At 43.3% G+C, this 16950-nt stretch overlaps 1 protein-coding gene across 1 annotated transcript in view; it reads right to left on the bottom strand.

The window, feature by feature from the left end:
* Positions 1-16950, bottom strand: part of PITPNC1 (phosphatidylinositol transfer protein cytoplasmic 1) — a 208045-nt gene that overhangs the window by 100242 nt on the left and 90853 nt on the right. The window lies entirely within an intron of this gene.

Below are 16950 nucleotides of genomic sequence, written 5' to 3'. Positions count from 1 at the left end.
AAGTGGAGCTGAAGTCCTGTTTTTCTCGGCAAAAGACAGGCTACGGTGTGTTCTGTCCCTTCTTTCTGCCTGATTAACTGCATTGCTGGGCACAAGAGGATTAGATGTCATCTGTCTCTTCCATCACCTTGCAAAGTATTCAACTCTCATGGAGGCCTCTGTGCCCTAGAACGGCAATTCTCAAAGGCGGCCGGACATTAGAATGACCTGGAAGCATATAAAAACTCCAGATGCCCAGGCCACACCGGGAGTGAAACCTGTGTTCTAAAGGCCGACCCACAATGAGGAAAATCTACAGTATCTTTTAACTCCTTTTAGTCCAATTCCATTAGCAAGGTAGAGCCTTCCAGCCTGAGGTTCCAGAGGCCGCATGTGCTTATACGAAAACGATAATGTGCAACAACATAGGATATGAACGCTTTCTGCCCTCTCTTCATTTTTCAACTGTTCCACTCTCCTTTCTGACTCTTGGAAAACCCTGGGGCCGGCAGGCGTTTCTTCATCCAGTGAACTTGCAGGGTGGCCAAACTAATTTGATGGAGGAAGAGAGAGAGACAAACAGTGGGGGGAAAGGAATAAAATGACTTTTGCGTGAGGGAAGTAAGAGTCGGGAGGCAGTACGACGCAAGACTGCTATGGTCCTTCCTGCAGATTCGGTGTGAAACCACACACACACACACACACACACACCACACACACACACACACGCACACCACACACACACACACACCCCACACACACACACACCACACACACACACACGCACACACACAGTGCCCTCATCATCAGGGCCCCTGGGATAGGGGAAAGGGGCCTGTGTCTGCAGCAGGCTAATGACAGCTCTGGATTGTTCCCCAAAGAGCCCAGGCCAGCAAGGATGCAGGTTTCCGTCCACATGCCTGAGAGAAACGGCTTTTAAATGGGCACTAATCAAATAGGTGAAATGTACAGATCGGCAGTGCAGTCAGTTGTGAGGGTACACACGGCTGAGGGTCTCGCTTTCGTCCTGAGGCAGGGGCCAGGAGGGGAGTGTGAGGAGATTCTGAAAGGCTCTGGTCTGAGGCCAGCCCCAGGGACCAGACATAGTAACCATGACAATGGGAGCAGCAGCCAGCTGGGTCTTCTGAAAAGTGCTTCCAGTCTGTGCCACAGCCATCCCCAGGACGGTAGGCATGTAAAATACTGTCAACATGAGTGTATGTGCGCTGGGGGTGGGGGTAGGGGTGGAGGAGTCGCTGAGGATAGGAACAGGAACGGGACAGAGGAAAATCAAAGATAAAATCAATTTTTAAAACAAATTCTGGGATCAGAAGCTTACTTTTGCTCATAAAGACTAACACTTTTTCAAGGAGAAAGACAATAAAAGAAAAAGCTTGTAGATTGAGATCTGTGAGATATACCCATGAGGTCAACACTCCACCTTACGTGTACATAAGCCTATATAGGCGCGCAAGCCTGTAACAGGGTCCTCAGCTGCCCACTGGTAGTTACTTTGTGCTGGCGCTCAACAATAAGCTATTGCCTACAATGGAATATTATTCAGCCATAAAAAGGAATGACGTACTGTTACTGATACAGTCTGCTTAATGGGTGTGATAGGTTGCATCGTGTCTTCCCGAATTCATATGTTGAAGTCCCGGTATCTCAGAATGTGACCTTAGGTGGAGATAGGGTCTTTACAGAGTTCATCAAGTTAAAACGAGGTCATCAGGGTGGGCACTAATCAAATAGGACGAGTGTCCATTTACAAAGGGGAAGGTGATGCAGAAACGCACAGAAAGAAGATGAGATAAATCGATGCAGGGAGAAGACAGCCATCGACAAGCCAAGGATTGACCTGGAACAGATCCTTCAGAGGGGACCGAGGCTGCTTGCTGAAACTTTGATCTTGGACTTCCAACATCCACAACTCTGAGACCATAAAATTCTGGTTGTTTAAGCTACCCAGTCTGTGGTGCTTTGTTATGGCAGCCCTGGGAAACTAAGACAGAGGGTATGGGGTTTCCTTTTGTGGTGATAAAAGTGTTTTGGATCTGAACAGAGGTGATGGTTGCATAATATATGCATTATATTAGGTATACATTAGCCATCACTGAACTGATTTTTAAATGGTTAATTTTATTATGTGATCTTCACCTTACTTATTTTTTTATTTTTTTAGTGTCGACTCTGCTTCTGAAAGCAGTCACCCCTGCACCAAAATTCTGTCAAGGTCATTAGTGGGGGATTTGTCAGAAGGGACTGTCTTCAGGAGCTCCAACCTACTGACATATGTAAAATGTATGGGATCAAGGACAATACACGACAGAAAAGGCATTAGCCAGACGTGATCCAGCGCTCAAGTGCTTCCTGCTCTGAGGAGAAGGGAATGGGCCGAGGCAGCCGGCAGCTGATTCACCGGTGGTCAGAGGAGGGCCTGGCTGCCTGGCCTCATTGATCATTCATTCCAGTGGCTCCTGAGTGAGCCAGCGCAGGGCAGACATCAGCCTTAGCTCACTAAGATAGCGTCAGTCTGGGGGCGACTGACAGATTCCGGATGCAGTAACATAGGTGACATTCTGGGGGCTGGCGGGACACTCAAGCCCAGACGCTGAGATGGTCAAGGGCTCTGCAGCTGTCACTTCTCTCCTTCCCAAGTAAATCAGGCCTGCTCTTCTGGTTGTGGGCCAGAGCTGGGCCGTCCAGAAGCAGAGGTTTTGTTATTGTTGTTTATAAACCACAAACTGACCCACAGACACATTTATCAAGAGGCTTCTCAGGGGAAGAGGGCTGGAGAGTTAGTCCTTGAACCATCTGTCTCAAAATCACCCAAAATCTCAGACACACTCCTAAAAATGCCGAGTCCCAGGCCATCCCAGTGCTTTTACATTCAGATTCTGGGGGTAGGGGAAGTTGGAAATCTTACTCAAATGTACACTAAATGCTGAGAGAGAGAGGCAAAGGCATTCATTAGGACTTGCTCAGTAAGATACGGGTACCCAGGCCAAAATGTCCTATCTTTAGGTGGCCTGTTTCTTCTTTAATGCTAATTTCTTGCAAAGCTTTGTCTCTAATTTAGTGAAAATACCATAGCCCTGATCACCAACTCCAAAGACACTCTTATGTCAAATGATCATCACGATGATGGAGGCGATAGAGTGTAGCTTAATTGATTGCCTGTTACTGGGAGGCACCAGTCAGGTGCTTTATATTCACTTTTAATACAATGATTCATGCAAGGAGGCATTTACAGATGAGGAAGTTGAGGCTCAGAGAGGTGAGAGATTCTCTCCATGCCACATGGCTTCCAGGTGACAGAGCTGGGATTTACCACCACAGGTCTGTACTCTTTCTTCTCCATGTAACTTCAGCTTGTTTCTCCAACAGGTGAACTGCCTCCCTGGGCTTAAAAGGGGGGGATCATTCAGATCCACTGCCTCTGAACTCTGCTATTTCAGAAGATGAATAATGAAAGTCTGATATCGTTTAAAAGATCAAAGTTGTTTAAACTGTGCTCACATATGAAATGGTAGAGCAATTATGCCCTAACTTTGTCAAATCTATTGTTATAATTCCAGAGTTTAGGTAATCATCATTACAAGCAATTATAGTTAGAGACAGCTCTGCACTGTAGGGCTGGGCCTCTGTGTGAGCCATCGTCAAAATAGCTACCCCGAGTAATTATCACCGTAGTCAAAAAACATCATGGGGATTCAGATCCTTCCCACTTGCACACGGCACTGTAAAACTTGAGAGAAGGCAGGGTTGCATGATGTGCCTGGAGAAGCCAAGCGGTTTTATCAGTTTGTACTTTGCAAACTCAACGGCTGGGCACAAGCACCTTAATGCAGTTGAGTCTCAAACCTCGATTTTAGAAAAGGCAACCCCAGGCCAAAACTCCTGAGTATGTAAGGGACTATTAACCGAGCACCAACAACACTTTGAGCTTCATCCTTGCTGGGGGAGGTACTAGACCCAAAGTTTCAGGCTCAACAGAACTCCAAGCTAAGACTGATTTTCACTTAAATGCCCCCTTCCCCAACTACTGAGCTTCACAGATCTCTGCGAGCCAGCCTCCCTTATTCCTCCACCCTAAAGAACAAAAGGGGTGTCATCTTTCTTCCAAACAATCCCTGTCTCCTCCCTTCCTGCCCTCTTTCTCTTCCTCCACTGGTCACAATGATATAAAATGTGGGAACCTCACTCTGCGATAAATATCACTGACTCTGGATCGGGTTATCCCCTGACGCTATGACTGGGTCCTCAAGGCCCCAGGCTGGGAATCAGAATTTACATCTACTTTCGCCTTTACCTTCAAAATGGATGGATGCCACAAAACCCAATAACCAAGGAGAAACACCTGTCCTCTGACTTAACGTGGTGTCGTGTTATTTTTCCATCTGTGAAATGTGCGATATTCCCGCCAGTCCTCCTCTGGCTGTGTGGACGAAGGAAGGGCCGAGGCTAATACGATTTGGTATTCTAGGGAGATTCCCGCCAAGTTCACAACACTGTTAATGCTTTTGTTGAAACTCTTTTTTCCAGGCTTCTCCACTTTCAACACATGGACCTCAAAGCACAGTGAAGCAACTGTCTCATGATGCGCAAGGGGCCTGCTGAATAGAGTGTCTCAAAGATAAAACATCATCCAGGATTCAGGTGCACAGCAGACCTCACCCAAATAGTGCCCAAACTGTAATTACACACAGGAAAAGAGATACCGTGGGTCCAAGTTTTAACAACCTCATCTCAGAATGCTAGAGGCTGGAGCTCGTTCTCTGTAATCCCACAGCATAGCTAAGGCTCCAGGACAAATGTTCTGGTCCATCGGTCAGGAAGCTGTGTGGGCTGGCTTGTTTTTTTTTTTAAATAAAGTTTTATTGGAACACAGCCAAGCTCATTCATTCTGTGGCTGCTTTCATGATACAACAGCAGAGATGAGTAGTTGCAATGTAGGCTGTAGAACCCACAAAGTCAAAAATGTCTACTCTCTGGCCTTTTGCAGAAAAAGTTTGCTGACCCCCCCTTTTTAGACCACTGGTATGGGTCCGGTATGGGTCCCGAGACCTGTGCTGTCTGGTACGGTGACCACGTGCCATATGTGGCTGGTGTGCATTTGAAATGTGGCCCATGCCACAGAGGAGCCGAATTTTAAATTTTCTTTAATTGTAATTTCAATTCATTTCAATTGAAAAGTTGACACTCAATTCACCTATTAGAAAACTTCTAAATATATTTGAAGCAACTTGGATATGTAAATCTTTTTCAATTGAAAATTTTACAGAATCCTAATTCAGATCTAGTGTCTCTGATGAAAATTTAGCATCAGATTAGAGATCGCTGTAGGTATAAAATGCACGCTGGATTTTGAAGACTTGGTAACACCTCTCATCCCCCAAATTAGAATAGTTCATTAATAATTTTTATATTTGGGATTACATATTGAAACGATAGTATTTTGGGTATGGAGCATTAAGTATATTCTTGAAATTAACTTCATCTGTTTCTTTTTTTTAATGCAGCTACTAGAAAATATTAAATAATGTATGTGGCTCCCGTTTGTGACTCACTTATTTCTACTGGACAAAATGCTGGTCTAGACTCTAATCTAGTCCAATGGGGATTGAGAGTCAGGCCATTAGGCCACACCAAGACTTCAGAGGCTGGCTGGACGGGTGACAGAGCCAGGCCAAGGGCTTCCATGTGTCTTGGAGCACTGGTAATTAGGGTTGTATTTGGAGGTGCCCTGTCTTCCTGAGAACTGGCGATCCCCTGGACCTCTAGAGAGATGATAATTGTTCACAGTATGCTATGGTGAAAAGTGCCGAGGTTTTAAAATTGAAAACCTGGAGCCGAAGTCCTGATTCTGCCTCTGATTAGTTTTGCAACCTTAGACAATTTACTTATATGAGCCACAGTTTCTTATCATTAAAATGGGACTAGCAAAATATCTCACAGGACATGGTGAGAATCAAATGAGAAAAAACATACAAATTAAAATGCTTCATAAAATAGAAGACTATGCACGAACCACTGGAGCTATCGCTCCTTCTGTGTGAGGACACGTCTAACTGGGACGTGAAGACGGATTACACTACGGTTACACTACGGTTCTATAAAGGATAAGGGAACAAGGCACCTGTCATATGCTTCTATACAATGCAAAAAAACAAACCAACAAAAAACAGGAAACTGGACCATTTGCCCAAGGCTACTTTTTCCTTCCGTAAATTCCAGTGGATGGTAGTCAGATTGAACACTTTCCAAAATATTATAAAAAACCTGGGACCTTCCACTTACATGAGGTCCCTAAAGTAGTCAAATTCATAGAGGCAGGAAGTAGATAGTAGTTTCCAGGGGGCCTGGGGCGGTGGGCAGGGCGGGGTGGTGGTTAGTGTTTACTGGGTACAGAGTTTCAGTTTGGGATGACGAAACCGTTTCTGGAGATAGAAAGTGGTGATGGTTACACAACATAAATGCATTCATTGACACTGAACACTACACGTTAAAATGTTTAAATGGTAAATTTTATGTGATGTGTATCTTAATAACAAAATTTTTTAAAGCCTGGGAGCATGCCATTTTTCAGTGAGTGTGGCTCATCCGCTTCATGCCTTGAGGTGGCCATCCAACAATGATTCTATTTTTATGATCATGAGACAGTTTTGTAAAAAGGTACAGGACTTTTATGTTTGATGGATCTTTGGATTGAAAGGTTATTTGAAGGTATCAAGCTGAGCAGACAGGAGAACTGTAACATGTACGTCACTCAGAGACAATGTTGCATGAGACACTCCCGATTCCTGCCCTGCCTGGGGCATCGTCTGGGTGGCCATGCCCTAAACTTAGATGTCTTTAATCTTAGCATTCTGGAGGATTCACGTTGCTGATGCTTCTGAGCAATGCGGTGCTGTCTGTGACACGTCGCAAAGACACCGGTGATAAACTGAATACAAACGCATTCTGATGCTCCCAAACTTCACATGGGACAGTGAGAACAAGGGCTCTTCACTGAACGTGACTGCCACTTTCAGAGCCTAGCCCCTCCATTTGCTCCTTAGCCTGGGGTTCCGCCTGAGAGTGACTCTACAGTGAGATCATTCCAATTCCTTTTTCCTTTGGAAAGGCAGTGTGTATTTTTTTTTTTTTTACCTACAAGGGCTGGGTCTGATTTGGGTTCTGGCTAACCCCACACACAGTCTTTCTGGCTCTGTGATTCAATGTCCTGATTTCTCCACGTAGACAGGGAGGTAAAAAGAAAAAAGAAAAAAAGGTGTAAAGTTCTTTAGTGTTTCGTCAGATCTCTCCCAGCCAGGTCAATACACCACGAAAACCAATATCCGATCCCACAAAGAAAATACAAACCTGCAGCTCATATTTCAGGATATCAGTGCATCATCACATATCTATCTTTTCTCCTGGATTTTTATAAGCAGCCCTCTGAGGCGCCTTGTTTACGTAATGCCTGTGTCACTATGCTAGGGTGCAGGAACGAGAGAGCTGATAAGAAGATTTAAGAAGGAGCTGGGTTATTGACATTTAATTCCAAAAAAAAAAAAGTCCCCCTTTTGTGACAAACTAATATAAACTACATCGTACACTGATGCTTAACCCACCCTGAGTTTGGGACTGAACTGAATAGAAATACAGCAACTCGATGCCAAGGCAAGGGCTTGGGATACGCTTTGTGCTGCTGCGAGCACAACTCTATGCCTGTGGCCGCCACAAGACTGTGCAAATGGTCTTCAGAAATCAGCCATCAGAAGCGGAATCAACTCGACCGAATACAGGAGGGTAACGATATTCTTTATAGTATATAAAAAAGAGTGCACATGTTATCTGCTCCTTCCAACACTGACTCGCCCTTGGGGGTGTTATTCTAGCCCTGAGAATTTATTTGATGCACAAACTGAAAAGCCAAAATGATCACATGCAGCACAGAGAGACGACTTTATAAGCATTGGCTAAAGGAGGTGCTGTCATCCCTCGTATTTACAAATGAGAAGCCGAACAAATTAGCCATTCATGAGTGTCATGGGCAGCCGTGAAGAGAGCAAAGACTGAAACTGCTGGAACTCAGCTCAAAAACATCAAGGTTATAGGCCCTCGTGGCAGAATATGAGATTTCTCCATACATTGGTTGTGGGGACAGTTCTGGTTCTGGTGAGTTCTGTCTATTTGTGCATTTAACGAGCATTTCGTGTGTGCCAGGCAGGCCCTGTAGACACTGGAGACAGAGCTAAGAACAAGACAGACCTGGTCGCTGGTGAAGAAGAGGGTTCTCTGAGGAGTTCCACCTGGAAAACATGGGCTACGGGCTGAAGGAACGTGATGCTTCCATCAGAGCTATCAAACCATTTGCCAAGAAATGTGACACCAACTGCAACTCAAGTAAATGGAGAGGTTTGGTGATGGGTCTGACCTTTAGAAAGCAATCAAGGCTCTTGTGTTTACTACGGAATATAAATCCACAACCAATCACAAGACCAAAAAGGGGGGGAACTGAGAGAGCACTTCCCAGGAAATGTACCCGGCACCATCTCCTTGCCACCCACCTTGGTCGATGCTCGTCTCCTTAACCTTGGCCTCATGATCAGGTGTTCCCAGGAGAGAGGTCTCTCTACTATGGGAGTAGCAGGGTCTTTCCAGAATTAGAAGAGCCCCTGTTTATGAAGCCTAGTGCACTTATCAATGCTTTAAGAACGTAAGTGCTGGCATCGAGGGACACAGTAGTACTGGCTAAAAGCACAAATACACTTGCAGGAATCACAGCAATTGGTTTTCGTGTCTTTGAGACCTTCTGAGACCAGAAGGGCAAAGTGAATGCACGTGCTGTTTCATGTACAATCAAACAATGGTAGCTCTTAATGTCTTGAAAGAGGTATTCAAGACACTTCATGCCTAGAATAACAGCAGCTCAGTACCTAATGAAGGTCACTGAACCCCTTTGCTTACTTAAGAGCTAGCTGGCCTGGCAAGTGATTTCAGGGCTCCGCTAACTATCCAGCAATGCCAAGAGAGTTATGACCAAGTTACAACTCAGTTTGGAAAGTTCCATCACCTTCTTCACCCCACTTCGGAGGAAAGGCGGCAAGTTTCTCATGCGTGGTACAGTATTTGGATGTGGCTGGTTATAGGGAAGGCACCATTTTCTTAAGCAATGGCAGCCTAGGGGTACTTTCTTGGTAAAAAGACACAGATAACTGACTGAGAAAAGCATGTCATTGTCAGCTGTGGCTCTCCCGAGACTGTTAACGAAGACAGGCAAGATAGAGTAAATTGGGTACATTTCCAGGAATTGCTACATTTAAAAATCTATCTTCTGAACTCTTATTTCATTTCGGAATTATTCTAATGGTCTGGAGAGATAGTCTATCAACCGGTACTTTGAAGGCCGAGGGCTGCCCTGCCCTCTCCCTATCAACAGTTGGTAGCCTTCCATCTCTCCCTGACCCCTCCTAAGGGAAGACGGAAACAAGTACCCGAGGCGACGCCGATGTGAAATATAACTTACCGCGTTTGCAAGGAGTTGGGAGCAAAAAGAATGTAGCAGACTAAACAAGAAACAGGAAGTGGAGTTCTTTACAGGTGTTTTCCTCCATTCTTCAATTGTGGTAAAATATACACAACGAAATTTACCATGTTAACTGTTTTTAAGTTTATAGTTCGGTGGCATTAAGTATGTTCATATTGTCGCGCAACCATCACCACCGTCCATTTCCAAATGTTTTCATTATCTCAAACAGAAACGCTACCAATTAGACCCCATGGAAACCTACGACCTCACAGAAACCTCTAACCTACTTTCCGTCTCTATGACTGTGACTATTCCAGATTCCTCACAGTAACGGAATCACACAGTATGTGTCCTTCAGCATAATGCGTTCAAGGTTCATCTACGCTGCAGCATGTTTCAGAATTCCATTCTTTTTTAAGGCCGAATACTATTTCATTGGATGTACATGCCACATCCTGTTTATCTACTCACGTGCTGATGGACGCTTGGGTTGCTGCCGCCCTTTGGTTATTATTGTGAATAATGCTGCTATGAACACTGGTGTACAAGAATCTGAGTCCCTGCTTTCGATTCTTTTGAGTTAATATCTAGACATGGAATTGCTGGATCATATTGTATTTCTATGTTTAACGTTTTAAGGAACCACCAAACTGTTTTCCCCAGCAGCTGCACCATTTTGTATTCCCAGCAGCAATGCACAAGAATCCCAATTTCTCCGCATCCTCGCCAACACTTGTTATTTTCCATTTACAAAAAATAATAGACATCCTAAAGGGTGTGAAGGGATCACAGGATGTTTTAAAGTCAATTCTAGGTTCTTTCTTGGATCTGCCATTCTTGTAAAGTTCATTTTAGGTGGTGCTTGGGCATGTCAAACCCTTCTTCTAAATAAGTACTGAGATGGCCCTCGGAGAGATTTCAATATTATTTATTTAAACCAGAAATGACAATCAGTATACCCTTCTGATGAAATACTGATGATCCGAGCTGATTATTTTTCAGGGATTGTAGGGTGTCCCTTGGAAATGCTCTGGTTGCAAACATAAGATAAACTCAAAACAATAAATCCCTTTAAGTCAAAAAGGCCCAACACATTCACAAACAGTTAAGTCACTTTCTAAGGGCACCACAAAAAGGCAGCTATGAATTTTTACCTTAGGGAGTCCAGGGGTGGGGGTGGTGGTGGGCATGACCTGAAAAGGCCCTTCTATTTCTGTTATAGAAGCTGCATTCAGTATTATTTTGATGGCCCAGCCAAGAATGTAGTAAATGACAGAATCACAATGTAGAAGGCAGCAAACAGTCCTGCAGAATTTACTTATGTATACGAATATATATGATTTATATTCAAATATTTGAGTGAAAAAAAGCCATTCCTGGTCATTTGCATTTTTCACGTTTTTCTTGGGGATTAAGTCACTTTTTAAAATCTATTTTAGGTAACAGCTACTCTTGAAAAAGTAATCTTGGAAGTGGCTTCATACTTTATAATAGACTTAAGTAGTTTCTCACACTTTTTTTAAAAAGGATACAATTTAATGATTTTAGTATATTCGCAAGGTTGTGCAACCGTCACCACTATCTAACTCCAGAACATTTTCATTATCACAAAAAGAAACGCCACACCCATCAGCACTTCCCATGAGCACCTCCTCCCAGGCCTGGGCAACCACTCATCTACTTTCGGTATCTATGGATGTGCCTATGCCGGACATTTCACATACACGGAATCATATCTTATGTGGCCTTTTGTGCCTGATTGCTTTCATTTCGTATATTTTTAGATTCATCCATAGTCTATCAAATGTCGCTATTTCCTTCCTTTTTTATTACTAAATAATGTTCCATTTTGTTCATTCATTCATTCATTGTTGATAGACATTTAGGTTGTTTCTACTTCTTGGTACTAAATAATGTTCCATTTTGTTCATTCATTCATTGTCGATAGACATTTAGGTTGTTTCTACTTCTTGCCTGTTATGAATAAGGCCGCTATGAACATATGTGTATGAGTCTTTGCGTGGACATAGGTTTTCATTTCTCTTGGGTAGAGCCCTAGGGTGGAATTGCTGGGTCATACTGTAACTCTATGTTTATCCCTTCGAGGGACAGTCAAACTGTTTTGTCCCACAGCAGCTGTACCATTTTACATTCCCGCCAACAATGTCTCATACTTACTTTTGATAGTTTTAAGTTACCTGGAGAAACGAGAAAGTCAAACAAGTGACTTCAAAAGCCAAGGGTAAGCTATGGGACAAGTGTGGCCTCGCTTGCTCATGTCACTCACTGTATTTTACACTTCGGTACGTCCAATGGACAAATATCGTGGGCAACTATTCAGCCACGTGTCATCTCTTCATCACTCTGCGGGGACAACAAAGAGCTAAACTTGACATGACAGACAATGAGAAGCTAAGACAGCGCATCCAAATGCACTAATTATGAGGCGCAGGCGGAAGCTGTGCAAGGGGCTAGGAACGGAGGAGCAACACGGGCTAAAGTTTTCCAGGACGATGTCACACAGAAAATGTGGCTTGATCTATGCGTGAATAGGATCAGCTTAGGCGAGAAGGAAGGGGGAAATCATAGCCTGCAAATAAATATTGGACATTTACTTGCTCACAACAAAACTGCACGATTTCCCAGGACCACTGAAGATACAGGACAGAAATAATAATAAAAGCTATCACATAGTGCTAACTTCTCTAGGGTCAGGATGGTCCTAAAGCATTTATACTTATTTAATCCTCATAACAACACTATGAGGTAGGTAGTATTATTATCCCTGTTTTACAAATGAACAAACTGGGCCACAGAGAGGTCAAGTAACTTGCCCCAGGCCGCCCAGCTAGAGAGTGGTAGAGCTGGGATTTGACCCCAGGCAGTTGAGCTCCAGGATCTACCTTCTCCTGTGTCAGTCATTAATCTCCTCTCCCACTTGCCTGATGTCCAAATAAAAGGCTCTTTATTTATAAGGCTGAGTGAAAAGTACCCTCGTGAGTAAAGAGACTTTCTTTACTCATGCACACTGCTGACAGTATTAGCCGATGTTAGGAGGAGGTTTCTTTTCTTTTCTTTCTTTCTTTCTTTCTTTTTTTTTTTTTAAAAAGGTAGGAGACAGCAGTTCCAAAGAGCAAGGAGAGAAGAAGTCACATGAGAAGTTAACGGGGGGGACAAAATGAGAAGCCAAAAGCCTAAGGTTCTCAGCCTTGCTCCTGGAAACACTTCCTCCTACACAAATTCTGATACATAGCAATTAAAGCACACGCACCCATACAAGTCCTTGAGATGTTAAAGTAAAAATTAAAATTAATAACTCCATCCAATTTGGACTCAAAAAATGCGTGGGCGAAGACATTCCTGTAGCTCACAGCTGACGTGACAGTTATTTCATAAGGAATAGAACTTCCCTGCCTTCAGACTCGAATGTTTCCCAATGTCATTCTGAGCTCCAGCCTGAACCAACACGCAGGACGGGAGGTGACTATAGATATTCTATGGGAGAAAAATCCGTTTAGCTTACCTAGTCCACCTGATGTGTAGGAAAATGGAACACCCACCTCTTGAGCGCTCACCTGATAAAGGCAGCGGGCTCCTGGTCTAGCTCATATATTCTGATTGATTGGAAATTAGGTTCCTAATGGCATTGGGAAGTCAACAGTCGCATATTCAAAGGCCTCATTAGCGATCTCAATTATCTGCATCTAAGTGTTTTGTGATACACTGAAGTGGCCTATGCTACCCTTTCTGCTCACTCCCCTAGAAGAAATGTATAATCTAAACCTCACACACCTATCCCTAAAAATCTTTTTTATAGGACTGTCTATAAGGCAAACCCTAAACCCTTTTGCAGGAAAAGAGTGAGAAAAAGGCTCTGAAAGTGAAAAATCACATCTCCTTCTCTGGTTTTCCTTTCTCTTCTCTTCCTTCCATCCCATTCCGAGAGGAGGACATTTCCGGAACTGCTGACAACCCCCAGAGGAGGGAGGCCTTTCTTCTCTCCTCCTCTTGGGCAGATGGTATTTGCATACTGACATATTGTAAATCTAGTCACCCAGGTAACCGGCCCCAGATAGCAACAGCGCAATGCAGGTCAGCCAGATTCCTTCTAAAATTAGAAGTCAGACCAGTCTGATTTTTTAACTGTTCAAGGTAAGATGCCCAATTAGATGGCAAATTCAATTCGTAAAATAAATTTTCAGTTGGGAAACTCAGCACTAGCTAATAAAGGCAAGTTGGGACAGTTCAAGCATGATAATAACATAGGTTTAGCCACATTAAAGTTTTAGCTCCATGACTTTGCTATTTCTGTAAATACTCTGAAACTGACTCCAGTGTCTGTTAGTAGCTTGATCTTCAGCCTTGCATCTCCCTTGACCTTCACAGCCGATCAATCATTAAGGACTGTTCATTCTTTACTAGGCATTTCAGGCCTCCCACAGTTGGCCTCCTCCAACTCCACTGTGGTCCCCTCTCCCTCACAGTCGAACTGACTGGAACTGAACAAGACCCATCTTTTCCACCTTCTTTTGTCTCCATCATGTCCCTCCTACCTGGGATTTGCCTCCTTCTTTTCTTTCTCTGATCATAAAGAGGGGTTTCGGATGGGCTTCAAAGAATGCATGAATTGTGCACCATTCCTACCGCCACCATTAATTTCTCAAAAGGTCCACGACCTCCAAAATGTTAAGAGCCACCAACTTCTAATTACAGGTGGCACCTACACTGGCATTTCCCACATTTTCCATAGTCAAGTGTGGGAAACACTAGGTCAAACAAAGTCAGACAGGTTTTTTTTGTTTTGTTTTGTTTTTTTTAAATGCAGGCTTTCTCTGGGCCTTTGTTGGACTGATATGCACCATGAACAGTAGTTGCGACTATTGACTTCCCAATGCCATGGATTTTTCCACGGAGTCCCTTTCTCAGAAGATATTTCTTAATGTCACCTAAGTCATCCCTAGGAAAGCTGAACTTTACTTCCACTTGACAAATACCAAGTCATACCCTGCTTTGTGATAGTTCCATGACTGTTTTGAGCTATTGGTTTTACTATATATATTTTTTAAATTGTTAGAAACTATATCATTGTACTTATCACATTATGTTGGGTTCATTTTACATTTTATATCTGTCTCCCTTAGTAGATTGGAAGCCACTTGAGAAAGAAGCACAAACCTTGATATACTTAGAGTTCAGATGCTCACTCATGTTGAATAACTGAATGAATGATTGAGCTTATCCCCTCAAATGGATAATAAGCTCCTTCCGAATATATACATTTTAAACTTTTTTTGTATTCCCATAGCACCTAGAAAAAAACTTTTTATATAACAAGAGTCAATAAATTTTTAAAAATTTAAGTCGACTAGAAAATATTTAATGGACACCAATTATGTCTTGGGCACCAAGGATCTTAAAATGGTAAAGTACAGTCCCTGAAATCAAGTTGCTTAGATTCTGGTAAGGGAAATAGACACATAAACAAAAAATGTTGATGAAATATAAATACTCAAACAGGAAGCTCAGACTTCCTGGGAACACAGGATGGAGCCCTCAGATCGTGTGCACTTGTAGGAAGTGGGGAGGGGTCAGTACTGTGATGCTGAAGGTGATATCTATTGCCAGGGCCCGAGCACCCAGATCCTTAACTGGCCACGCTAAGCCACATTTTGTAGGAAAGTGACCAAGAAGCTGTTCTCCTTGAGAGGGCCGTACTCACACTAGTTGGAGCTTTGGCCTCAACCCCAACATGGCCCCCCAAGCTCACAACACCGTATAAACATAAGAAATTGGATAGCTACATTTAGCCGTATTTTGTAACCTCTGATTTCATGTAACTCAGTTACAGTAAAGAGAAGAGAGGTAAACAGCAGAATACTCCTACTTGGAAAGTGTTATATTTGAGCCAAGGTGCTTCATTAATTAATGTTTGGGCCCCAGGACTCTGGTAAGAGGCAAAGACTAAGTGCTTTATATAAAAATCATGCCGTTTAATCCAGAAGGCAACCGTTTGTTGTAGACAAAATGACCATCTCAGTTTTCAAATGAGGAAACGGGGGCACAGAGAGATTAAGAAAATTATCAAAGGTCAAACAATCTGTGGAGCAGCTGGGAATCAACCCAGGTCTTTCCCACCACGAGTCCTGGGCTGGATGTCACTCTCCAGCTTTGAGGCAGGAAGTAGAAGTCGGCATGGGGGGACTGAAGGGAGGGAATGGATGTCTCATCCTGGAAGGCAGCGGTCCCCAACCTTTTTGGCACCAGGGACCAGTGCTCCTAGGAGAATCTGATGCCTGATGATCTGAGGCGGAGCTGAGGAGGTGATGCTAGGGTTAGGGAGCAGCTACAAATACAGGTGAACCTTTGTTCACTAGCCTGCCGCTCATCTCCTAACAGGCCACTGACCAGTACTGGTCCACTCCTGATGAAAGATAGAGCACAGAAGTGAGGAATTAAAGTGCATATAATTAGTAGAAGCTAGGAGAGGAATTTAAAGAAATACAAATGGCCAATAAACACATGAAAAATGTTCAACTTCATGTAATCGGTATCACTCCAGAGCATTACAATGGGAAGACATGTAAAAAAAAAAAATTAATGCACACTAAAACATTTCACATATCCGATTAGTAAAGATTATAAAGGCTAGCCACTGTTGGTGAGGTGGAGGGAACAAACACTTGACCACACTGTGGTGGGAAAGCAAAGCAGTTCAACCCTTTAGGAAGATGATTTGGCTATCATCTTTAAGAAGGTGATTTTATCTATTCAAATTTAAAATGTTTATACCATTTGACCTGGCTATCCTCCCTAGGAATTTATCCTAGAGAAACTCTTTTGCCATTATGCAAAGATTTATATGCTTAAGATTATTCATGGCTGCAATATATGCAATAGCAAAAAGGTGGAAAAACTTCAATTGCCCATTAATGGGACCAGTTAGATAGATCAAGGCACATCCAAATAATGAAATACAATATAGCCATTAAATCGTGAAACAGATTCTATTTGCCAAAATGGAAAGGTGCCCCAGATGCATAGTTAAGTGGGAAAAAGCTGCAAAACAGCAGGTATAGCAGGAGTTTTGGTACAATGCACACCTGTGTTCTAGTATATGAATAGGGGAGAGAACCAAAAAATATATAATTCATGATTAAGGGTGACTACCTAAGAGAGGACTGTGAGAAATGTACTTCTACAAGGTTTGAAGTTTTTCTAAGGAGGATGTTATTTTTCAAGTAAAGAAATAAGCTGGCATAGAAAAGGTGACCCTACGCTGAAATTTTAGGGCAGGGTTCCAGTTCCTGGCGAAGAAGATAGAATCGGGAAAGGATCCAGGTGTCTTGATGATCGTGCATGGCCAGGAGTTACAGGGCTTGGGGGGTCAGATAAGCTCCTGGAAGGCAACCAAGCAAGAGCCCTAGCCTCTGAGCAGGGCAGAAGGGCTGTCACCA

Source organism: Pteropus alecto, unplaced genomic scaffold, assembly GCF_000325575.1.
Source record: "Pteropus alecto unplaced genomic scaffold, ASM32557v1 scaffold134, whole genome shotgun sequence".
NCBI classification, from domain to species: domain Eukaryota; kingdom Metazoa; phylum Chordata; class Mammalia; order Chiroptera; family Pteropodidae; genus Pteropus; species Pteropus alecto.
The sequence above is the reverse complement of the archived record's forward strand: the minus strand, read 5'-3'. Positions and strand labels throughout refer to the sequence as shown.